General features: G+C 45.3%; 1 protein-coding gene across 9 annotated transcripts in view; it reads right to left on the minus strand.

Annotated features, from left to right (window-relative positions):
- The window catches only part of BICD1 (BICD cargo adaptor 1), a 123,245-nt gene that overhangs the window by 62,831 nt on the left and 34,595 nt on the right, over positions 1-25,819 (minus strand). The window lies entirely within an intron of this gene.

Genomic DNA, 25,819 nt, shown 5'->3' on the forward strand with positions numbered 1-25,819 from the left:
CATCCTTTTGTTGCACATTTCCCCCCTTCCCTCCAGCCCTCACATGCCACACTGAGATTGTTACAAAGCAGGAAGTCTTCAGTCTGTTACAAAGCAGGAAGTCTTCAATCTACAGTCTGTTGCAATGTACAAATTAGATGTTTTAACACACTGCGGTTTCTTTCTTGCCTACAAACCATGATTATAAACTATGTCTTACATCTGGTTTAGAATTCTGACTTGTATGCAAGAAACCCAACACAGTTTGTTAAAATGCCTGATTCGTACATCACAACTACTTATGTTATACATTACGAAGGCTTCCGTGTCGGAGTGCAAGAGACAATGTGCGAGCCTTTCCTCATCACGAACACCTCTTGCTTGGTTCAGCTTGGTTCTGATATCTGAATGCAGTCATATGCAAACATGAAAAGTAAACTGCAAGCAGTCTAAACTGAAAGGTCTTCAGGTGAAACAGGGCATTAAAAGACCCTACTGATTAAATCTGCATCACCAATACTGCCAAACAGAGGGCAGAAGCTAACAAGGCACACCACAGACTCCCTTGAAGGACATGAAAAATAATGTGTTATATTAAATAACAATGCAGCACATCCTTTTCACCTGACTGTAGAACAGCTGGATTTTCTTCTAAGTGTTTGTCACTATAACACTTTTAGCAAAGCATCTTACTAATTTTCTTAAACACTGCCTTTCCATTAATGCCCTTGCAGCTTATAAATATAGAAATGATGTTAAACAAAATGAGGATATACACAACCAAGACAAAAGACAAGTACTGTTTAAAAACTAGAAATAACAGCAGCAGTGGTCAAACCCACCAAAACAAACATGCCAGGAAAATAATTAAGGTGATAGTGTACCGGAAGCTCAAGAAAGCACAATCATCTTCACCCAGCACCAATTAATAAGAACATCGGCACCAAACATCCCTTGGTAAGATAATGAATGGTACCATGCAATATTTGGCAGCAATGATCCATTGGATGAGGAATATAGTCTTGCACAATTTCATCTCAACTGGATGAAGAACAAAGTCATCACTGCAGAAAATATACGTTGCAAGTCATTGCCCATAAAATCAAGGCACTTTCTCCTATCTTCTGACACTTGAAGGTGAGGGCACAATCCCCAAAAATTTCAAAATTTGCAGAAAACAACAAATTTACAGCCATAAATGTTTCTCATTTAATCCAGTGGAACACAAAATAAAAATGAATGCATTCAAAATAAAGGAAGATGACCCCCTACCTTGACTGAAATGATCTGGTCATGTGGATCCATAACATGGGTCCCTCAAGGCTAGACAACTATAATGCACTCTACATGGTTCTGCTGTTCAAGACAACTTGGAAACTCTAGTTACTACAGAACACCGCAGCCTGGTTACTATCAGACACCAGGTGGGATACGCTTGTTCCAGCCATTCCATACACACTGTTGGTTACCAATCAGTTACCAAATTCAATTCAAGGTTCTGGTTATCACCTACAAAGCCCTGAATAGACTTAGATCCACATACCTGTAGGACCACCTCTCCCATTATGCTCCACTGTGACAGCTTCCCTCGTCTGAGCAAAGCTTTCTAAAATAACCACCCTGCAAATGGTGGCTGCTCACTCACATGCATTCTCAGTAATGGTTTCCACCTGGAACACTCTGCATGACAAGGAAATTCTACAGAAAGTGCGAGACCATAATGTTCAAAAGGGCATTAAAAAAAGAGAATAGCACTGTAATAGAAGGAACAGCCAGGATGGCAGCTTTATAATGGAACAGTCCACTACAATAACTGTTCTAGGTATCACCTGCTTTTACCACATTGTCTTTACTTTGTAATCTACTTTCTGTTGTAAATAAGCAAATACATAATTTCTCCAGATATTGTTGGCAGTTTTTAATCCAGAGATTATGTCTGTACCTTTGAATTTTCCCAGGCAACATGAAATTATGCAGACAGAGCTTCACATCTTGTTCTTCCACAACCAGTCTTACCCACCCTCTCCCCTGTCTGCTCTGGAGTAAAATTTGAGTTCCTCAGCACAGGAGTGAATAATAGAGGAATGGTGTGGGAGATGTAGCTTTGGGAGGTGTAGCAGCTACATTCTCATTCATTGCTCAAGAGCACTGAAGCAATCCAACTAGGTTACAATCTGGTAGCCCTATCTTCAGGAGAGATCAAAGAAATCTTGGAGAAGATAATATAACAAAAACTTTTAACTAGATTATTAATATCTGATATAAGTACAAAAAACAGTGTCAAATTTAAGGGCCACAAAAGGAGCTAGGAGTAATTGCTTCTTATAGACATAATAAAGGTCACATACAAAGATTTTTAAAAAAATCTTAATGATTGTAATGAGAACAACATAGGGCTCCAAAGCAGGCCAAACCCCTTAGCTACAAGTGCTATTTTCATAACTTGTCATGTGTTTGAGCCACAAAAATATTGAAAAGCAATATTAATTCGGTGAGGAAACGGTTAAGCCAGTTTTGCTGATTTGCTGAAACTGGTGACAGGTTACTGCTCCGGGATGTAGAGGAGAAGGAAATTGCTCTCTGGGGAAATGCAGTATCTGGGCTGTAGACTGAGCAGTCCTGAGGGAGGAATTTGATGACAGCAATGGCAGAACAGAGGGGTCTGAAATGACCTATCACTTGTTTTATTAACAAAGCACATCCACTGAAATTGGGTGAATTAATGGCCTGAATTCCCACTGAAGGATGGGAAAAGATATCTGACTATGCGTAGGTGAACAGCTTGATAACCCAGCAGACATGGCAAAAGGTGAGACTGTCCTTGTGTATCTCATTCAAGCCAAGATATATCAAGGAAAATTTATGCAGACAACAATTGCTAGAGACAGAGAGTGAATATGATAATTTGCATATATTCTTAAAAGTAGTACTAGCAGTAAATTGCCATATCTAATAAAGATGTCCAAAAGAGCCAGCTGACCTTGAGCAAGTCACCATATATTATTGTTTGCCAATTGGCATTTGGCTTTTTTTTTTAGTAAGGAAAGGAAATTATGCTAAATATTCTTATGGAGCACTTTATAAAACAGTGCTCTGTGGAAAGGTCCACACTGTAACTGTCCTTAGAAAACAGGTGTGGCACTCAAACATGAAGATATGTAACCTATTTTATTGTCCATCTATGTGGGCCATTAAAAGTATTCTCTCTCCTACAAGAAAATCCCCAACACATTTTGGACGTTGTGACCCTTCGATGTTACCCAAACTGGACCCAGAGAGGGGGGAATTAGCTGTTCAAGGGTCTCCAGAAAGGTGAACAAGGGATTGTTTGTCTATGTATATGGAGGTTTTATTCCAGAACAATATTTCCAAAGGAAAAAGGACAAAGACGAACCAATTCAATGAAAGATTTATTTATGTGTGCATAAAGTGCTTTCCAACTTATGGTGACCCCTTATGGCAGGGGTTGCCAAACTCATTAGTCAAGAGAGCCAAATATCAACAGTACAAGGATTGAGATTTCTTTTGAGAGCCAAATTTTTTAAACTCAAACTATATAGGTAGGTACACTGTTTATTAACTTAATAAACTTTAATTAAAATTTAGCAGAAGTGGAAACCAGTAGAGCACCTACTGCACAGTGGGATGGTGAATGGCTGTGGGGAGAGGCTCCTTTTGAAAGAGGCACAAAGTAGCAGGAAGAGGGGAAACCTGTAGTAATAGGCCAGGGGAGGGCTAACAATTGCCAGACAAAAAGGCCCACTGTTTTCTCCCCCCCCACACACCATCACCCAGCGAGGGTCCAGATGTCCAGGGATCCCAGGCCCAGAGGAAGGGGCCACCAGGTCCCCGGTCTGTGTGTGTTCCATGCAAACAAACAAGGTGGAGATGCACAGTCCATCCATCCTCCCCCCCCCCCCCGTCACGGACATGCCAGTTCCCTCCTGGCCAGAGGGAGGGGCAGGTGCTCATTCCCCCCCACGATTCTGGGACCGACGGGCTCCAGATTCAGGGCAGGCAGGCGGGTGCCCGGGCAAGGTGGCTTGGCTGGAGGAGCCCCCCCCCCCCGGCTGGGGGGCAGGCAGGCAGGGCCGCGCACCCAGGCGGCTTCCATGGGAGGGGTAGAAAGGAGAGTCCCCCAACTGCCCCTTCCTCCCTCCCTCCCTCCCTCGAGGCCACGGCGCCAGCCCCCTCCCCCCTCCCAGGGGCGGCCTGAGCAAGGCCTTGGGCCCGCTCTGCAGCCCTGGGGGCGAGAGCGGCCGTACCGAAAAAGAGGCCCGCGCGGCAGGGAGGGGGGAGGTGGCGGCCGCCGGGGCAGCTCGCTCTCTGCCTCCCCCTCCCCTCCGGGCTGCAGGCGGCCTCAAGCGAGAAAGGCGCCGCGCGGGGCTTCCTCGTCCGGGCGAAGCGCATCCAAAGCAATGGGAATTTCTCTCGAGCCTTTCTGATGAGGGACTCGAGGAGCCAACAGCAGAAGCCAAGAGGCAGCGGGTGGGCTTACCGTGCAAATATCGAAACGGCGGCTGCTCCCTCCGCTGCTTAAGAAACCCCCAATCCCCACAGCAGGCCCGCCAGCAGCAGTGGCACATGGTCGCTCCTACGTAACCCAAGCGCCTCCTGCGCAGACCCTCTCCCGCCCCCCGCCCCTTTCACTACTCAGCCGGGCCCGGGCATGGAAAGAGCCGCACTCAAGAGCTCAAAGAGCCGCATGCAGCTCGGGAGCCGCACTTTTGCGACCCGTGCCTTATGGGGTTTTCAAGGCAAGAGGTGGTTTGCTGTTCCCTTCCTCTGCATGGTATTTCTTGATGGTCTCCCATCCAAATACTAACCAGGGCTGACCCTGCTTAGCTTCTGAGATCTGATGAGATTGGGCTACCTGAGCCAACCAGGTCAGGGTGAAAGATTTATTCACTAACAGTCAAACACACACCACTAGGAGCAAACCAAAACAACAAACCCTTAAGACCATGAATAAACCAACCTTTCCCTCCCAATATACCGTACATACTCGGGTATAAGCCGACCCCCCAAATTTGAGGCCAGAAAATTGAATTTCTTATTGACCCGCGTATAAGCCGAGGGTCAATAAGAAATTCCCTTTACCGGCAATGCTGCGCTCCCCTGCCCCAGGTCGCCCTCCCGCTGGCCTACCGGGCCCTCCCGACCCACCCCAACCTCAGTGCCATCCAAGGGGGGGAGGGGGAAGAGCCCCTGAACCCCCTACTAACCGGGAGACGCGGCAAATCGGCGGCGGTGGCGGCGGCACGGCCTTCCTGGGCCGGCAGGAAGGCCCCTGCCTGCCGGAGGAAGGCGCCTGGGCCCGGCAGCGGTGGCGGCGCGGCCGGCAGGCGCCTCCTGCCAGCCCAGGAAGGCCCCTCCCGGCTGAAGGAATACGCCCGGGTGCGGCAGCGGTGGCAGCGCAGCCTTCCTGGGCCGGCAGGAGGCCCCTCCAGGCTGCTGCCAGCCGGAGGAAGGCGCCCGGGCGCGGCGGTGATGGCAGTGGTGATGGCGGTAAGTTCCTGCCTCCCTCCTCCCTCCCCCCCTCCTCCCCCCTCCCCCCTACCCTACCGTATTGACCCGCGTATAAGCCGAGTTCGGCTTTTCAGCCCTTTTTTTGGGCTGAAAAACTCGGCTTATACGCGAGTATATACGGTACATTCACTATGAGAATAAGGTAAGGAAGAAAGATGAGAGAGAAGGGAGGATATTTGAAAGGGCAATAGCTATTTCATCCAAGGGCAATGAGAAGCGGAGGATTACGGGGAGTCCATGCAGCAAAAATCCAAGACAAGCAGAGTGTCAAGGAGAGAAGGGGGACTGCGAAGCAGTTGCAGGGGTACCCAGGTATGGGAAGACCTGACATACTTTCCACCAACTTGAGATGGTCTGTTTATGGGGAAGAAGAGTTGGTTTTTATGTGCTAACTTTCTCTACCACTTAAGGGAGAATTAAACCGGCTTACAATCACCTTCCCTTCCCTTCCCTTCCCCACAACAGACACCCTGTGAAGTAGGTGGGCTGAGAGAGTGTGACTAGCCCAAGGACACCCAGCTGGCTTCATGTGGAGGAGTGGGGAAACGAAACTGGTTCACCAGATTAGCATCCGCCACTCATGTGGAGAAGTGGGGAATCAAACCCGGTTCTCCAGATTAAAGTCCACAGCTCCAAACCACTGCTCTTAACCACTACACCACGCTGTCATGAGAAAAAAAAAACCCATTTCTCAGGGTCGGGATTGGTCCAAGCTATGAAGTTTGAATGTGACTGGGCAGTTTGAAGGTAACTCATAATCTGGTAGGAATATTAGGAGATAAATACCTGACATCCAAAGGTGGGGTGATTGTTGGAGCAGTGCAAAAGCTTACACACATGAATACCACAATCTAAGAGACAAACATGACAAAGATCTAAGTGAGCAGAACAGCTACCTCATGGAGATCCAGGAAAACATATACACAAGTGTGATGTCAGCACTGATGGAAAATAATCTGTCATATTGATGTATAGTTAATGGAGTCTGTATCTCTAATGGAATATCGATTTCACTAATGTCCTTTCACACTGTCATCTGAGAGTATAATATCCTTGTTTGTTATATAGTCCTCCAGTTCACACGAGGTAACACTCAACTCTTCATTGTAATTCAGTAAGAAAATTTGTTCTGACTTCTGTATGCAAAAATACTTACTAATAGTGTGAAAGCCATATATCCCAGAAGGGAAAAGAAATCCATATCCAGTCTAAGCAACTACTGTCCTTAGCACAATTACACCCTTCTAAACCCATTGACTTAGAAGGTTGTATCTCTGTTAAGGATTGCACTGATAATGCCAGAAATGATACTACTATTGTTCCCATTACTATTAGTATTACAATTCCACTCATGTAGATGGCATTTACAGGGCGGGGGGAGGCTGACAGAGGCAAAAATAACAAGGAAAGAATATGAACAGTTCCTCTGTTATGCATGTTCAGGGTGAGTTTCAGTACAACAGGATGACCAAAACTCAGAGGCTCAATGGAAAACGTGAGTTTAGAGGTGGAATTTGAAGTAAAAGAGAAAAACAATATCCCAAATGTGATTGAGGGGCATTCCAGGCATAAGGGGCAATAAAAGAGAATTGACATAGTCATTTAAACTATCAAGGAGGCCTTCAGGCAGAGGATGAAAAGAGGGAAGCCAAGACGTTTACTCTGACACGGCAGAAACAAGAATCTTGATTTGAGATGCATTGATGCTGAGACCCCTGGGGTCTTCTGGTAAGGACCCCCAAACTACAAATCTTATCCTTCACACCCGATTTGGCTCTAAGATCTTTGAATCTATGTATAAATAGGTGTGCCTGAAAGTGACTAATAGACTACTCTGTGGCAACAAATTTTTATTGCAGCCGTACAAAATTTTGCTACCTGAGAGAGGGATTATCTCCTTGTAGGAGCTTTTCTATCTTTTCTCTTTCCCTGTCGGGTCCCATTCTCAGTATGAGGGGCTCAATAAACTTAGAACGGGATATTATGTAAAAGTTACAATTCAGGAGAACATGTTCAGTGGTTTCTAAATCCCTGGATTTACAGGGGTATAGACTCTCTGCCCTGGGTATCTTCTTGAATTTCCCCTCTTAACATAGCAGCGGATAAGGCTGCACACCTAGCCAAGGTAAAAGCCCTTCTATATGTGTTTATCTCTAAGTATATTTAAATATTTTATCCTGCTTTTCTCCTGAAAAGAAGGACTCAAAGCCGCTTAGTGGTGATGGAAAGTGCTATCAAGTCACAGAGCTGACTTATGGAGACCCTGTAGGGTTCCCAAGGCAAGAGACGTTCATAGAAAGTTTGCCACTGCCTGCCTCTTCCTGGGCTGAGAGAGTTCTGAGAGAACTGTGACTGGCCCAAGGTCACCCAACAGGCTTCATGTGGAGGTGTGGGGAATCAAACCTGGTTCTCCAGATTAGAGTCTGCTGCTCTTAACCACCACACTGGCTCTTCCAAAGCAGCTTACAAAACTTTAAAAATATATATCTAAAAATCACAATAAAATAGGTGCAGCAGCCAAGGGGTATTGCTGAGCAGGGGAAAGAATGCAGCCCTTGACAGAATTGTCCCTTTGACAAGCAGCAGGATGCTGCCAACTTAAAACCAACAGGAGGAAAGAGAAGAGAGGGTTTCTAAAACAGGTGACTGATGAGATTAGGAGAGCCATGCTTAGGCAAGGCAATGCTGGGAAAAATGTCTGCCAAGGACAATAAGGAGAAGTGATGGAAGAGAGACCTGCATAGATAAGACAGAAGCTACTGCAACTAGTAAGTTTCTCAGATTCTGTTCCAATACTTTTGTATTCTGAACCTCACTGGCTCTCATCAAACTCTACAGAAGCCAGTATATGTGCCAGTGTGCAGTCTAAAAATAAACCACGAAAGCCCTCGTATAGGGAACCGTCACCATGGAGAACAAACACTAAATGCACACAGCGCTCATCAAGAATCAGGATGACAAAGGGCAGCCTCCAGAGAAAAAGAATTATCTCATGCAGCACAACCATCGTACCAGTTAATTAAGAAGTGCTGGTAGGTTACTAAGGTTTTCTGGGAGGATGGAGATAAAGCTTTATCAGCTTTTCTGCAACACTACAAACCTGGCTGAAAATGTATTGATGGATTATGTAGTGGCAACAGGGAGAAAGCACAGAATCCCTGTAAATCCTTACTGAACAGGGAAACTGCACAGTTTCTACTCCCCCAGATAAAAGATAGGGCTCCACTCCTTTCCTCTACTAAATCCTCTGCAATGCACTGTGACATGGCAGCACCTGATCCTGCACCGTTCCTTTCTTCCTGGGAAGTCTGGCAACACAGGAAAGGGCATGTGTCTGCCCTCACCCATTGGGCCAGCCCTGAAGCTCCCAACAGCACAGAGAACTATCTCTTCCAATATAAAAAAGTATTCAAAATATCTGTCTGTCTCTGTCTCACAGAGGGAGTGTCATTTAAATATGCTTTAGGGTTAGCACTATACACACAGAAAAAAGAAGAAACATGAATGAGATCAGCAATCTATGAGGAGACTGGGTCCAATTTGAAAACAACAGTAAAGTAACAGAGCAACAAGGGAGTAACATAAAACCAAATACCAAAGGTTTGTTGCCATACTACTATTAAATATGTTTTTAGTTGCCAACCAGGATGGATGAGAAGGAGTTGAGACTAAAAATAAGGGGAGATTTGAAGTGGGAATAGAGGAATGGCAAATCATGAAAGGTAAAGAGCAAAACAATGGAGGGGGAAAGTGTGGAAAAGAGAGAAATTAAGGAAAAGACAATGAAAGAGTTGTTTTTTATTTTGCTACCACACACTAACAGGGCTTCCCCTTTGAAAGATCTAACTGTGCAGACAAAATTAAGGAGTTGGGTGGGACTAAAGGAAGGAGAAACCATACACTGTTGAAGGTAACGACCTTATTAAGATGCTGCATCCTGGCGATGACTGTAGCTTGACTTGGCTGGGCTTGCCTTGCTCCTATGCTGGCTTGGCTGATGGGTTCAGCAGCATCTGAGAGGTGAGGGTTCTGAGAAAATGAGCTTTGACTCTTGACAGTGCATACCATAAATCTCTTTTTGGTCTCTCAAGAGCTGCTGGACTCAAATCTAGCTCTCCCAGGAAAGTGTTCTTAGGATTGCAATGTTAGTTATCAACTGGTCAGGGTCTCACTCCTCGGCTCTGAGCCCAGATTTGCTCCACACACTAGGAGCAACCCTCAGCCGTGCCCAGGACCCCCTGCAGTTGATGGAGTGGGGAAGCACAGGAACTCACCAGCAAGGGCTATGGTCTCTGGGGTGGGAAGAGAAGGAGAAAGCAGGGGTGGCTCGGCTATGGAAGCTGACACAGAAGCAGCAGCCTCAGGATGGCCAGGAAGATTGGGAGATATCATCAGCCAACCAGGAAGCAGTGTTGGCTGGGAGAAGGACCCCAGAGCTAGGCAGGGTAGCCAACCTCCAGGAGATCAGTTCACCTGGAGAAAATGGCCGCTTTGGCAATTGCACTCCATGGCACTGAAGTCTCTCCCCTCTCCAAACCCCGCCCCCAAAACATCCTGACAATGGCAAAGAGGGACCTGGCAACCCTAGAGCTAGGGCTGGCTGCATAGATGCCTAACACTGCAATCAGTACAGGTGGTGGCAAACCCCACCCCCAGTGCTCAAGAGGCCTCTGGTGGCAGGAGGCAGGGTGAGAAGGATGCATGAGCATGGCAGGAGGTGGGTGTTGGTGGGCCTTGGGGCTGGTGGAACCAATAGGGAAAGGGAATGGCTGGAAGGCAGCTGGGGGCATCTTACGGGAACTGGGGGGGATAGGTGGGAGCTGGGAAGGAAAAAGGAAATAGAAAGGAGCCTCCAGAAACAGGCCGAGGAGGAAGCAGTTGGATACCCCACAAGTTACACCAGGGTAACCAAAGTAGTGGAGGAACAAAGTGAAACAACCATCTCCCCTCCCATTCAGAGACCTGAGAGGCCTCCCCCCAAGGTGGTCATAAGACGGTGGAGCAAAGCCAGTCTCCTACAGAGAAGAAGGAGCCTCACATCAAGATATATTCTCAAATCACAACTCAACACACTGCACAGAAAAAGATATATTTTCCCACAACTGCAAAATTAAAGCTACAAAATTACTTTCCTGGATAACTGGGGTTACTGTAAATCTTTGGCAGAATCTTTAGCAAATTAAAGTTTTTAAAAGCATTTTAGTTGAATGGCTGCCTTTGCAGCTTCATCTCTAACAGCCTACCCTATAAACTGCTTTCAGTAAGGATTGTTTCCAATCAAACGTGAATGTCTAAGCTTACTGATTTCAGTGGGCACAGACTGGAATAACTCTGCTCAGGATTCAGGGGTGAAAGTAAGTTGGCACAGTTTACTGGTAACAGAGTGCCCAGAGTGGTATTTCTCATTTTCTGCTTTGAGTCCCCTAGAAAGACAGTACCAGTAAGAACTTTTAACCTCTGTTAGTAAAACTGGTATATTCAAAAAAAGCCACTTCTCTCAAAAATATAAAGTTGCCTGTTAAAGTGTTTAACAACTACTGAGGCACAAGGTGCTTATTCCATCATTATTTGTGCATACAACTATCTCAATAACTGGTAAATTGCTTCCTATGGAAAACAGATTCCTGCCACGTTCCAGCAAGAGGAGAAGTGCAAGTCATATGGAGTAAAATCACACCATGGCATCTCCACTTTACTCATATAAAATAATACTATGGAAATGTATGATTTGCTCTTCTTCCCTACTTAAAAAAAATCCTGATTCACTTGATTCTTGCACATTATCCTTACCACCTGGGGTCTGATCTGTCTGCTTTTCTCTTGTTAGGTGGACTTGGAATCATCTGTACATCCATATCAGGCTGCCAAACTAGCTGCGTCAGCATGAGAGCTTGCCAACTATGTTCCTAATACAGCTTTGCCAATACAATGGTCACAAAACTAGACACCGTCATAGATGAGACCGGGGAAAACCCTTTCGTGTTAGGAAGGGCCAACATCTATGGAGATTAATTGGTGCTGATGGGACAGTCAAGCTTGGAAAACAACGTAACTCCTGGACCTATGTTTTCACATCCTGGGTGAGGATAAGGAATCCCTCTGACTACTAATCCTTGACTACCACTGCATTCTGGTGGGCTCCTGCAATCAGGAATTCCAGAACAAAGATTGGCCTGGAACTTCTATGCACTTGCTGGGGGGGGGGCTGAAAAGCAGCTGTTCTCCCTTTGTTTTTGTGTGTGTGTGTGCGTGGGCGGTGTGCATACATGACAGCTGGAGAGCATCATTGACCATGTACCCATTTGTGTCCACCAGAAGAGGGTGTGTGTGCAGATGCAAGGTAACTGTGGTTTTTAAGTTAAGTTAGAAATCTCCCTGTTTATATTTTCTTTTACCTGCACCCTAATTTCTCTAGCTGGTATACTTCTTAGAGATGTTGATAGTGGAATGAAGTGGAATCTACTTGTTTAAATAGAGAGCCAGCGAGGTCTCTTTATTTAAGCGGTGGTTTGGAGAAGTGGACTCTGATCTGGAGAACCGGGTTTGATTTCCCATTCCTCCACATGAGCAGCAGAAGCTAATCTGGTGAACTGGATTTGTTTTCCCACTCCTACACATGAAGCCAGCTGGATGACCTTGGGCTAGTCACTCTCTGTCAGCCTCACCTACCTCACAGGGTGTCTGTTGTGGGGAGGGGAAGGAAAGGTGATTGTAAGCCGGTTTGAGTCTCCCTTAAGTAGTAGAGAAAGTCAGCATATAAAAACCAACTCTTCTTCTTTTAGAACCTGTGGGCATTTGGGGAATTTTGACACAAGGCGCTGGGTGGAATCACTAAACAGTGGCCACAGGAGGTGCAGCCAGCCACAAAATGGCCACTACAGGAGGCAGAGATACTTACAACACAGGGAGAGAATTGGTTCTTGTAGGTTATCCGGGCTGTGTGACCGTGGTCTTGGTATTTTCTTTCCTGACGTTTCGCCAGCAGCTGTGGCAGGCATTTTCAGAGGAGTAACACTGAAAGACAGTGTCTCTGAGACACTGTCCAGTGTTACTCCTCTGAAGATACCTGCCACAGCTGCTGGCGAAATGTCAGGAAAGAAAATACCAAGACCACGGTCACACAGCCCGGATAACCTACAAGAACCAATGAACTCTGACCGTGAAAGCCTTCAACAACAGGGAGAGAAGCCCAAGTGCAGGGGACAAGAGGCGCAATTTTAAAAAATACACCAGGAAAAAGGAGTGAGGGAGAGAATAAAACCAACAGTGTGAGGGCACCTACCACAGAAACAACATTATTTTAATCTGCACAGCCAATCAGATCTTCAATGGCTAATCAGAAGCCCTGCTGGTAGGAGCCCCACCTGACTAAACCTGCTTTCAAAAAACACTTTGTGGGGTTCCAGGAAAGGTCACATGAACACATGAAGCTGCCTTATACTGAATCAGACCCTTGGTCCATCAAAGTCAGTATTGTCTACTCAGACCAGCAGCGGCTCTCCAGGGTCTCAGGCAGGGGTCTTTCACATCACCTACCTGCCTAGTCTCTTTAACCGGAGATGCTGGGGGTTGAACCTGAGACCTTCTGCATGCCAAGCAGATGCTCTACCACTGAGCCACGGCCCCTCCCCATGAGCGAGGGTGGGTCTTGGTGAGTGCCCACAGGCACCATATTGGAGACAGTTGCTTATCTGATTATCTCAGATATAGGACAGCAGGATTCAGACATAACTACTGTTGTGGGCTTGAGCAATGCTCTCCAAATGTTTACTGACCTTTCAATCATTAACTGAATAATGGAACTGATGTTCATTCTAAGCTAACCTGAGAAGCCTCCTTCCCAAATCCTTGGTTTGTCATTTTCTTTATATCTTTAGAACTGTTGGGAAATACGTTGCCCCATTTCCTCCTACTCCTGGAAATGATTAATCATGTTCTTTGGCCTAACAAGCATTCTTGCATTGTCTCTTTACAAAATTCGTAACCATAAGGGTTTTTTAAAAACAAATTTTAAAACAAATTTTAAAAACAAAATTCTTTGAAATGCACATTTTTCACACAAATGCTGAGCTCTACCATTTCATTAGCAGAGTTAATGTCTGAATCAAACTGCCAAGCAATTAAATCTGCCTTAACAGAATTCAGTTCTTTTCTAAGAATTTTATTATGATCTTCTGAAGGCATCTATTAGTCCATCTCTATAGGTAATAACTGGCGCACAGTTATGTTGGAGCAAAGTAAATGTCTCAACGCTTGTTACTACTGAATCTTAATGGCTTTATTTTAAAATGAGTGTGTTCCTACTACCATTTGGTTGCAGGGATACAGATGTTCTCTCTGCAGGCTGTGCTACCGCTGCTGGGATTCCAACATTCATACTACAGTTGGTGACTGCAGACAAATATCACAGGCACCGGATTAATTCTGACTAGGGTTGCCAGATCCCTCTTCACCACCAGCAGGAGTTTTTGGGGGTGGAGCCTATGGAGGGCAGGGTTTGGAGAGGGGAGGGACTTCAATGCCATAGAGTCTAATTGCCAAAGTGGCCATTTTCTCCAGGTGAACCGTTCTCTATCGGCTGGAGATCAGTTATAATAGCAGGAGATCTCCTGCCACCACCTGGAAAGAAAGTACATATTCCTTGTACCTGTGATGTATTAAAATATGTAGCTTTCTTTTTCTTCTAAGGTTGTATTTCCCATTCTACTGCAGGAATACTTCCTTACAAAAGGAGGAAGTAGCAAAACCAGACTAAATGCCTGCCAGGGAATTCCCCCCCCCACCCGCACTTCGTAGTATTCCAGACAGAATGATGTGATTCGTCAAGCTGAACTGCAGGCCACTATAGTCTCAAACTTCTTGATTTTGCTGCCTGGCTGGGACTGGGGGGGGGGGGAGGGGTTATGATTGGCAGGCCAGAAAACCTGGCTGTGTTCAACATAGCTTTGGAGTCCTGACATGTTCAAATTCCCCACTTTAAGCAAACTTTAAGCAAACTTTCTCCCCACAATGGCTTAGATCAAGTGGGGGGGGGGGGGGAGACTCACTGTACTGACAAATTCCTTCCATCAACAGAAATTACAGCAAGGGCGAAAACGCATGGTTGCTTTAGCCTCCTTTATTCCCTGTTTCAGCCAGAATTCAGCCAGGATCGAACGCAAGTTCGGCAAAACGCATGCGTTCGATCCTGGCTGAATCCTGGCTGAATCAGGGAATAAAGGAGGCTAAAGCGACCATGCGTTTTCACCCCAAGATTCTAACCAATAAGACTATCCCCCAGGATGAAAAGGGTCTCACCATCAACTATTCCAGCTGGCCACTAAGACACTACAACAACAATAGAGAAAGCTGTCCGGTGGGCGGAAGTAGGCCAGCTGGGACAGGGGGACAGAGATCCACACGCACTGTGGAGGTGCTGGTGACATTCTAGCAATCTCCCTCCAAACTCGGTTTCCATAGAGTTTTCAGAGAGGAATTGCTAGAGCGTCCCCGCATGCACGCAGACGTGACAGAATCTCGCTGTGCACGTGCATGCTGACACACATGCAGGAGAAGCTGCCCCTCATGGCCGCATGGATGAGGCTCCTATTGGAGGAAGGTAGGAGGACCTGGCAACCCTATGAATTTGCCATGACATGTTGACCTAATTTTCTTTCAGCCATTGTTTTATTCTACTAGCCCCAGCGAATGAGCCCGACTCCAATAAAACCAGTCAAATGTATTTGGTAGGGATGTTTAAGATTCTGGGGTAGGCATCCTGGTTTGCAGGAAAACCACAACCCATAGTCTTCCGCTTCAAGCGCAACAGTAAACTTTTATTTGCTGCAAAAATGGAAGTCCTAATTACCCGGCTGTGTGGGAATATCAGAGGAAGGGTCACATGGGCCTGAAAATCTACAAGGCTCACAGCCAACCAAAATACAGCATTTCATTACATCTGAACAAAACGCATTAGCAAAGCACACTGATCATCACTACAAATAACTGGCATACTCCTCAAAGGTGATGTCAACAATCAAACAGATAGCCAAAACAGAATGTTTTATGATGAATAAAATCTCAAAAAAAAAATCTGATCAAGAGACAGGAGGTATTTACTTAAGTTAATGTGAAAAAGTAGATACACTAGTACATGTCAAAGTGGTAATAAACTTGGTAACACACTTGAAAATTACAATCTTTGCAATGGTAATTTCACTACTGCTATAGGAATATGCAACCTTGCAAGTTACAAAGAACACTTTATGAAGCAGAATGAATTCAAAGGTGGCAGAGTCACAATTCATGCCTTTTCAGACACAAGCTTTATTCCTGTAATTGTATCCATAAGGAAGTATATTGTTGCCTATAGCACCAAATTCAGCCATTTTCAAGAAAATTATGCTGAAATAGTATATGTTGTTTTGCTAAAATGAAAGATTAGGCTTAAAATGGTGGTAGGCTGATATTTCATTTAGTGCTGGAAAGAAGATTCAAAAGATGAAACTACATCCATGCAAATAATAAGCAGTTTCAAATATCAGCATGCCTAAAACCAATAGCTGATTTACTGGTACCTATGCATATTAAGTACCATGTATATGGCAGGAAAAAATGAATTACGTCAAAGACATCAGTACCAGAAATAAGAATGACTAATTACAAACCAACTGGAGTGAAGGAAGAGAAATAAAATTTTAGTCTGTATTTTCAAGCAAAGGTTGTAAATAGTTAGCAACACAGGAAACTACAGGTGTTAACAAACCCTAAAAATAGTTCAGTTAGGAGTTCTCTAGGTATAAGATCAAGAGAACTCATATTTAAAACCTTTGCTTTGCAGTTTCATCTCTTAAAGGAATGGACCAGGGATCAGTAAAGTGGTCACTTCTAAGTCAACTAAGTAAACTGTCAGGTCAAATCTAAGGGACGATAGTTGAACATGGCAATAAGGCTAGTAAACTTCTAGCATATAAATTAAGGAAAAAGAGAGCCAAGAATATGATAGACTCTATTCAAAATGAAAGTGGAAATAGATTAGTAAACATGGAACAAGTAACAAATGAATTTGCAAAATACTATAAAAAGCAAAACATTGCAGAATTTATGAATAAAATCCAAATTCCAAAATTCACAGAAGAGGATAGGCAGGTGTGTGTGTGTGTGTGTGTGTGTGTGTGTGTGTGTGTGTGTGTGTGTGCCATCAAGTCGCTTTCGACTCATGGCGACCCTATAAATGAAAGTCCTCCAAAATGTCCTATCTTTGACAGCCTCGCTCAGATCTTGGAAACTGAAAGCTGTGGCTTCCTTTAGGCAGGTTTAGGAGAAGCAAATTACATTAGATGAGCTTTAAAAGCCAATAGATAGTTTAAAAAAGAATAACGCCCCTTGACTTGATGGACTAATGCCTGAATTCTATCAAACCCCTTCACATATTGTTTTACAACCATTACTGGAACCTACAAATTGTATTTTTGCCGATATAAGGTTACCAAGGTCAGGATAGTGCTGCTGCACTTGTCTTGTTTGTGGCTTCCTAGAGGCACCTGGTTGGCCACTGTGTGAACAGACTGCTGGACTTGATGGGCCTTGGTCTCATCCAGCAGGGCCGTTCTTATGTGCAAAGTCAAAAATGATAGTTATTCCTTAGCCAAAGATCCATCTGATGTCACATCATATTGCCCAATATGTCTTCTTAATTACAACTACAAAATTTTGACTTCAGTGTTAGTTAATAGAGTTAAAGGCATAACTAGCAGATATATCTTGCAAGATCAAATGGGTTTTATACCTGGTAGAACGGCCACAACAAATATAAAGAAGGTGTTAAACCTAATTCTATATGCAAACTTGAAGGATGTGTTGTCTCTGTTGTCTCTCACTTTGTGCTGTACAAGTTGTGAATCCAGTTAGCAGCAAGCTGTGATTCCAGCTTGTAGGGGAAAAGATCAAATATTGAAGGTATCACTTTATAGTTAGCACCACTTCACTGGAGTATGTAAGAAAGGGTTATTGTTTACTCACCGAGAAGGTCCTTTCCGCTCTGAAGTAGAAGGTCAGCTTGAAGCGTTGGGTGTTTCTCATCCCATTGCTTGGAGAGGCAGGACTGAAAATTAAACTGTTTCCTGTCTTGGGGCGAGGAACACCCACACACTTCCAGTTTTAAACTACAACGAGCTTAGTAGAGACAAGGGAAAAAACAATAACAATGCATAACAGTAATAACACGTAAACTTGACAACACAGGAAAACTGGTTGAAACATTAACAACAATCTTTTGTCCCATATATTACGTCTATAGTGACTTCATCTGGATCTCACGTTGGCTGAAGAATTCTGCTAGCCACCCTGAGAAGATGACTCCTCTTGGGTGGGCAAGCTGACCTTCTACTTCAGAGCGGAAAGGACCTTCTCGGTGAGTAAACAATGACCCTTTCCCGCTCTGAAGGAAGGTCAGCTTGAAGCGTTGGGATGTCCAAGAGCCATTTTTATGGGTGAGACTCTGAGTAGTCATCTTCTTCCACCAAGTGTTGGAGTACCCGCCTTCCAAAGGCAGCTTCAGCGGATGCCAGGGTGTTGATAATAAACGTGGACGGGTTAGACCACGTGGCGCCCTTGCAGATCTCTTCTGCTGATGCCTGTTTGAAGAAAGCAGCCGAGGTAGCGGTACTCCGAAGTGAATGAGCAGTGATGCCTGAAGGGGCCTGTAGGCTGCTTGCAATGTAGGCTTCTCTTATGCAGTTTCGTATGGTCGAGCTGATTGACTGTCAAGACATAGGTAGACCCTTGTTGGGTGGTGCTATAGATATGAACAAGGATTCCGTTTTCCTAAAGGACGCTGTTCTAGCTATGTAAATATGTAGTGCTCTGCGGAGATCCAAGGTATGCCAGCTACGTTCTCTGGGATTGGTAGGGTTAGGACAGAAAGAGGGAAGGTTTATTTCCTGTGCCAAGTGAAAATGTGAGCGGACCTTAGGGTTAAAGGATGGGTCTGTTCGAAGAACTACACAAGTCTTTACATATGGAAAGATGCACAAGTCTTTACATATGGAAAGTGCCTTGAGCTCCGATACCCTGCGGGCCAATGTGATGGCCGTCAGAAAGAGAGTCTTCATCCTGATGGGGACTTCACGTACAGGCTCAAATGGTCTGCTTGTTAACGCTGTGAGCACTGTGTTCAATCTCCATGTAGGGAAGTGATGTACTACTGGTTTTGAAGTCTGTTCGACTCCCTTGATGAAGGCCTTTACCTGAGGATGAGAAGATAATGCGTAGCCGTTTATTAAAGGGCATACTGAGGCTATAGCTGCGATCTGTTTTCTGAGAGTGGCTGGTCTGAGATTTTGTCGCACTCCATCGTGGAGAAATTCCAATAGGTGCGGTAAGGAAGGAGACATGGGGTTGGCCAACTTGCGGTTGCACCATCTAACAAAGGTTTTCCATGTGTAATTATATATCCTTTGTGTGGAAGGTCTTCTGGCCTGAAGTATTGTAGATGTCACCTGCTGAGAAAGGCCCAGGTCTAGGAGCCTAGCCCTCTCAATCTCTATGCGGTCAATTGGAACCATCCGGGATCCGGATGTCATATGGGTCCCTGTCTCAGGAGATCTGGACTGGCTGGTAATTGCCATGGTGTGCATACTGACAACTCCATCAGAGCTGGGAACCAAGGTCTGCGGGGCCAGTTCAGAGCTATCAGAATGATCTCTGCTTTCTCCATCCTGATCTTCCGGATGACCTTCGGAAGGGTTGGTAGGGGAGGAAATGCATACATCAGTCCATTGGGCCAAGGCATCAGGAGGGCGTCCACCTGCTCGGCCCAAGGTGGTAGTATCTGGAGAAGAATCGCGTTACCTGTCGATTCTGTGCCGTAGCAAAGAGATCCACTAACGGGACTCCGAACCTGTCTGTGACCTTTTGAAAAATGAGTGGATCCAGGGTCCATTCCCCTTCTTGAATCGATTGTCGGCTCAGCCAATCTGCCTCCAGGTTGTGAATGCCTCTGATGTGCTCTGCTCTTAGGGATAGCAGGTTCTTTTCCGCCCAATTCAATAGAATCGATGCCTCCTGACTGAGAAGCTTGGATCTGGATCCGCCCTGCTTTTCGATATAAGCTTTCGATGCCACGTTGTCCGTGCGGACCAAGACGTGGTGGCTTCTCAGGGTTTGTTGGAATTGTAGGAGAGCTAGGCGTATGGCCCTCAGCTCCAGTATGTTGATGTGGAGCTTGGTTTCTGAGGGAGACCATGTTCCCTGGGTGAAGAAGCCTTGGACCATGGCCCCCAAACCCTGGAGACTGGAATCGGTGAATACTTGTACAGGCGTCTCGTGAAGATAGGCTTGACCTGAAGTGAGATTCTGTGTCTTGGTCCACCACAGAAGGCTGGTTCTGACGGATGCGTCCAAGGAGATGTGTTTGTCTATCTTGTGCGCTATGAGTAACTGAAAGGGCTGAAGAGCTTTCTGAAGCGGTATGGAGTGAAGACGCATCCATGGAGCTAAGCCTATGCAGGAGATCATGGAACCAAGGAGCCCTGATAGCGCCATAAGTCGGTGATGCGGGGCCTTTGCATGGATCCTGGGCACGTTGGCTATTTTGAGGGCCTTGTCCTGTGGGAGGAAGACCTTGTTCTGACGAGAGTCTATGACGAGATGAAGGATGCGCTGAGTAGGCACCAAGGAGCTCTTGGCTCGGTTTATCAAGAAACCATGATCCTCCAAGGACTGTATTACTCGGTGTGTTCTGTGGCCCTCTCGATGGTAGGGGCGCATATTAGGAGGTCGTCAAGATAGGGGTGTAGCTGGATCCCCTGCTGTCTCAACGATGCCATGACAGTTATCAGGAAAGACCCGGGGGCGGAGGCAAGGCTGAATGGGATGGCCTTGAATTGATAGTGTAGTTTCGAATAGTTGAATCGCAGGAATCTGCAGTGTGACGCATGGATTGGTAAATGCAGATACGTCTCCGTGAGGTCTATTGATGTCATGTGAGTGTCCCTTCGTAGTGCTTCTATGATGGAACGTATAGTCTCCATTCGGAAATGCCTCTTCTGAACGTAACGATTGACAAACTTCAGGTGAGTATTGACCGCCAGTCCCCGTTCTTTTTTGGGACCGTAAAGAATATGGAGTAAACTCCTGTATATCTTCCCAGAAGAGGCACTTCTTCTATAGCTCCTATGTCCAGGAGATGTGATATTGCTTTGAGTGACCTGTTGTGTTTGGCCTTGTTGTGGAACTGTGGTGAAGAGTAAAACCGGTCTGGTGGTGTCGTCCTGAACTCTATCAAGTATCCATGCTGGATTAGCTGTAGAACCCAGGCATCCGTCTGGGTTCTGCTCCAGTATGGGAGGAATTGATGTAATCTTCCCCCCACTAGCGCCATCTTGGCGTCACTGTTTGTTCCCTTTGGGGAACTTGTCGAATTTGTCTCCCTTGAATGGTTGGTATGGTGGGGGACGACTGAATTTATTAAACCTCCGAAAGGACCCACGTTGGGGCTGCCAGTTAGGGCGCCTGTGATCCTGTCTGAATCTGGACAGGGTATGGGAGGATGGTAAGGTTTGAGGGTACTGATTGCTTCTGAACTCCTTCTTCTGATTCTTCAGCATATACTTATTCTTGTTTTTGGTGTCTATCAGCATTTGATCAAGTCTCTCACCAAAGAGCTTGAGTCCCTTGAAGGGATGAGCTAGGAGAATGGCTTTAGACCTGTAATCACCTTGCCATGGCCTGAGCCACAGCGCTCTTCGAATGGCTGTATTAGAAGCTATCGCTCTGGAAGCACATATCATGGCGTCTAGTGAGGCGTCAGCCATAAATGAGGATGCTTGTAGTACACTAGAAAGGCCTTCGGCTACTCTTTTATCAGCCCTGACCTGGATGGCCCAGGCTAGCCTGATCTCGTCAGATCTCAGAAGCTAAGCAGGGTCAGCCCTGGTTAGTATTTGGATGGGAGACCACCAAGGAATACCAGGGTTGCTATGCAGAGGAAGGCACTGGCAAACCACCTCTGTAGGTCTCTTGCCATGAAAACCCCAAAAGGGGTAGCCATAAGTCGGCTGCGACTTGAAGGCACTTTACACACATACACACAAAAGCTTAATAAGCATCTTGGTCCATGCGTTCGTGGCCCTAGCTATTAAGGCCATGGTGGTGTTAGCCTGGATGGCTAAGGTGGAGGCCTCGTGTACCTTTCTGGAAAGGAAATCCATTTTCCTATCCAGCATATCCTTGATAAAGCCTCCCCCATCTTCTGTGAAAAAGTCAGATGACTGGACTGCAGTAACGGCCGCATCAACTACTGGCAGCTCTAGCATGTCCATGGCATAGGGGGCCATGTCATATAACTTCCTTGCTGCCCCAGGGAACTGCTTTATGGAGGGGTGTGTCCCACTCTGATCTAATGAGATTTTCAAAATGCTCTGGGAGTGGCACCTTAATAGGTTGTGAATCACTCTGAGGAAAATAGTCCTTAGAACCCTTGCGCTTGGTCTTGGACTTAGGTTCTTCAGATGCCTCTGGTTCACTGAGCAGATCTAGAGCAAATAGAGCCTTGGCTAGTAGTGACTGGTAGTCATCACTGTTAAAAAGCCTGGGCTGTTGCTCCTGTATTACTGGGAGCTCTTCGTCTGACACAAATTCGCCCTCCTCTCTGTCCTCAGGATTGGAATTCTGACTAGCAGAGGAGGCCTCCTCCCCCAAGGTCATTTCTTGCCTAGTGGGATTGGATTTCATGGCAGCCTTAGTCAGCCACTGTTTGGTGGATAATGCCTGGCTGCCGCTTGTTCCCTGCATGGGATCAGAAAATACAGAAGACTGGGAAGCTGATTCGGAATCTCTATCAGGGTTTTGGACAGAGAGCACCAAAGCTTGAATCTTTTGGAAGTGGCTCTCAAAGGTATTCTGTATGAGGTCATTAACTCTCTTCCGTCAAAGGTGTTTTGGAAGGGGCCCCACTCTCAGTCGAGGGTGAGGTTTGCTTACCCTTCGCTGTCTTGATATCGCGCTTGTCCTTAGATGAGGAACCGGCAGGGACCTTAGAGGTCGAGGCGGCACTCAATCTTTGGTGACGTTTGCGCCCTGTCCTTTTCCCGCTCTTTTTGGCGCCGACCGTGGCCGCCTTTGCCGCTTCTTTGCCATCTGCAGCTTTCTCCTCCCTCGGAGGAGGGGGCGGGGGGCTTTCTCCCAACTCCCTGTCCGTTAGTCCGCCGAGGTGGCCAGCGGTGGGAGCAGTCCTGGATTTATCCGCCAAAGCCCTGTCCTGGTCCACATCTGAGAGGAGCTCGACCTCCTCGGAAAGAAGAGCTGTGGTGGCCATTTTGAAAGTTTCTCTCTCTCCCTCGCTTTGCAGCACGACGGCCAAGTAGGCAAGTGGCAAGGCCGCTGCGAAGGGCGCGACAGCCGACTAGGCAAGTGGCGAGGCCGCTGCGAAGGGCTCGGGACGGGAGGTTAGCACAGACAAGGACTGAACACACGAGGTATGGAAAAGGCTGAGTTTTTGAAGGCTATCTAAGAGAAAGGAATCCTGCTATGGCAGGTAACGTCCTCTGTCCAGCAAGGCAGGAGGTAAAACTGGAAGTGTGTGGGCATTCCTCGCCCCGAGACAGGAAACACTTTAATTTTTAGTCCTGCCTCTCCAAGCAATGGGACGAGAAACACCCAACACTTCAAGCTGACTTTCCTTCAGAGCGGGAAATATATGTTTAAATCACTTATAGATAATACACTTCACTGAAGCACATAAGAAAATGTATGTTTAATCCTTAAATGTATACATAGGCTAGAGTATTGGCCTCAAAGAGGCAGATGTAAGAGTGCAATTAGAGTATGAAAGTTCACCAGATAAGGTAGTAGTTTAGAGATACTAAAACAAGGATTAGTTTATAGACTGTCAGGTAACACACCTGGCTACTCTTATGAATGTATGCCAAGGATGACTATCCATCATGCTTATCTCATTCATGGAAGGTAGAGGAGGTATCTGTCTAGTATCATAGATGTGGCAGTTGGCATGAGGAACTGAAGTCAGCCAAAGTCCAGAGTTAATTACGTGAGACCATGGGCATGCATTGTAGGTAACTAAAGATAAGAGCCTGAATTAGACAAAGGCATCACTGAAGATATAAATACTTACCTGTACTGCATGATTCTTGAAAAGTTGTATTTTCTGTCCTGAGACAGAATTCTTCCTGACTGCAAATAAAATTACCTCTTGCTTCCAAAGAAGAACCAGACTTGGGGGCCCCCACGATGGCGTCCGAGCTACTTACGCCACCGTAAGTGGCCCCAATGCCAGCAGGGAGGCCTAGATGCTGGTCTCCCGCTGCTGCTGCAGCAGCATCACCCCGGGACACTGACAGGGCCTTCCATCAGCGTCCCACCGGCCTAAAGTCCAGCGCCAGTGTTCTTGGGGGGGGGGGGTTTCGGGGACATCCCCTTTCAGTCTGGCACACCCACGGTGAGAACAGCTTTTTAGCAGGCGCAGCCTCGCTGTTCTCTATGGGGCAAAAAGCCCCATTGAAAATTTAAAAAGCCTTTTAAAGGCTTTTTTTGAGCTTTCGATGCCTGTGAAACGGGTTAGGGGGTGCCATCCCTGGCCACTGACAGCTCAGGAATGGACTGTCAGATATCTTGCAAAAGTTTTAATTTAATTCCATGGCTAACTGGGAAATAAAGATACATATAATCACTTGATAACAGGCAATACTATCATTGACTTTCAAGAAGTATATCAAATAAGCAATGGCAATATTAAATGTTTAGTTGTATGCATTCAGGCCAGGGGATAAGAAGCCTGACAAAATTTGAGGAAACTATAAGTAAAAATCAGGAGAAGATACTTTCCAAAATTCTAGAGATTTTATGTCAAAAGCTAATATATCTAAACATTCATTTCAATACAACTGGGGAAAGTATCTGGGTTATAAAATTCCTGAAGAAAAGTATAAATATATCTTTCCCTACAGTTTAACTTTTTCTATTTCTTTTGGATTCATAGAAAATTTGATAAAAATGTTATATCAATGGCACCTGTCACCACTTAAATTAGCTAAAATCTATGGGAATATGCAGGATAAATGTTGGTTCTGTAAATTATCAAATGCAGATTATCTGCACATGTTGTGGACATGTTGTAGAACACAAACCTATTGGTTCTCTATTATAGCTTATCTTTAAAAAGGATTTGATATAGATTTCCCATTTTCTGTCAAGGTCATGCTACTAAAGCTACACAGCTGTTTTTCCAAAAGACAAATGGAATTTAATTGCACATCTGTTGACAGCTGCTAGTATTTGCAAGATAATGGAAATCAGACCTAAGATCTACAGTTGACGAGTGGATTCTGAAATGTAAGGAAATCTTTCTCCTATTCAAACTGACAAATTTAAATAAAGGATATGATATGTTACAACTGCAAAGAATATGGAAAATATTTCTTGGAAAACTGTGATGTATATACCTATGTATATATTATAGATTACTAATTTTAAAAAATTCTACAAAAAAAAGACTACCTATATTATCATCAACTGTGGTTGTGTATTTGTTACTGTGAACAACCTTGGTAAAATAGATTAAGTAGTGACATGTTGACAGGAATTCATACTGATCTCCAGTTTAGCAAGAATTTTGATACACTGATTTAATCTAACAAATAAGTCTATCAATTACCTTACACGTTACATTTTTATTTCTTTGTGTTTTTGTCCATTTTTTACAATTTTATTTTCTTAATCTGATTCTTTGCCATCAGTAGTCATTGTGGCACCCTCTGGCAGTATACTGGGGACTGATGAGTGTGCGTATTATCCATAGATTAGCCATTTTTCCAGCCCCGCTGTCTCAAACTACTGTGCTTTCCTGCTCTGCTGGATTAGTGCATGTGTGCTGTATGTGTGGATAGGGGTCACTACGAGACTGAAGATAATGGAGAGGGAGATAAATAGGAGTAATGAGGCAGAACCAGAGCAATCTAGCACACACAGATTGTTTCAGACCAAAATAATATTTCACCAGCAGATATTTCACCCGCATTCTGGTCAGGGGGAGACCACATTCTTGCTAAGAGATCAGAGAGGGAAAGGTACTAGAGAAAATCCATAAACTGCGCAGAGTTGAATAAAATAATGCAAACTATAACAGATTACAAGTCTCCAGTCCAGTACTGTATAAAAGGACCCAATTTATGTCCACTCATCAAAGAACACCCATCAACCTCAAGAGACCAGTGAATTCCCTGCTTTTTCTCCTCTCACCTTTTCTTGAACTCAGCAGAATCAGCACCACTACTTTGAAGGTGGGCACTTCACTGTGTGTGTGAAGTGTTTTGAT

Source organism: Euleptes europaea, chromosome 3 (assembly GCF_029931775.1).
Source record: "Euleptes europaea isolate rEulEur1 chromosome 3, rEulEur1.hap1, whole genome shotgun sequence".
In the NCBI taxonomy this organism is placed as follows: Eukaryota; Metazoa; Chordata; class Lepidosauria; order Squamata; family Sphaerodactylidae; genus Euleptes; species Euleptes europaea.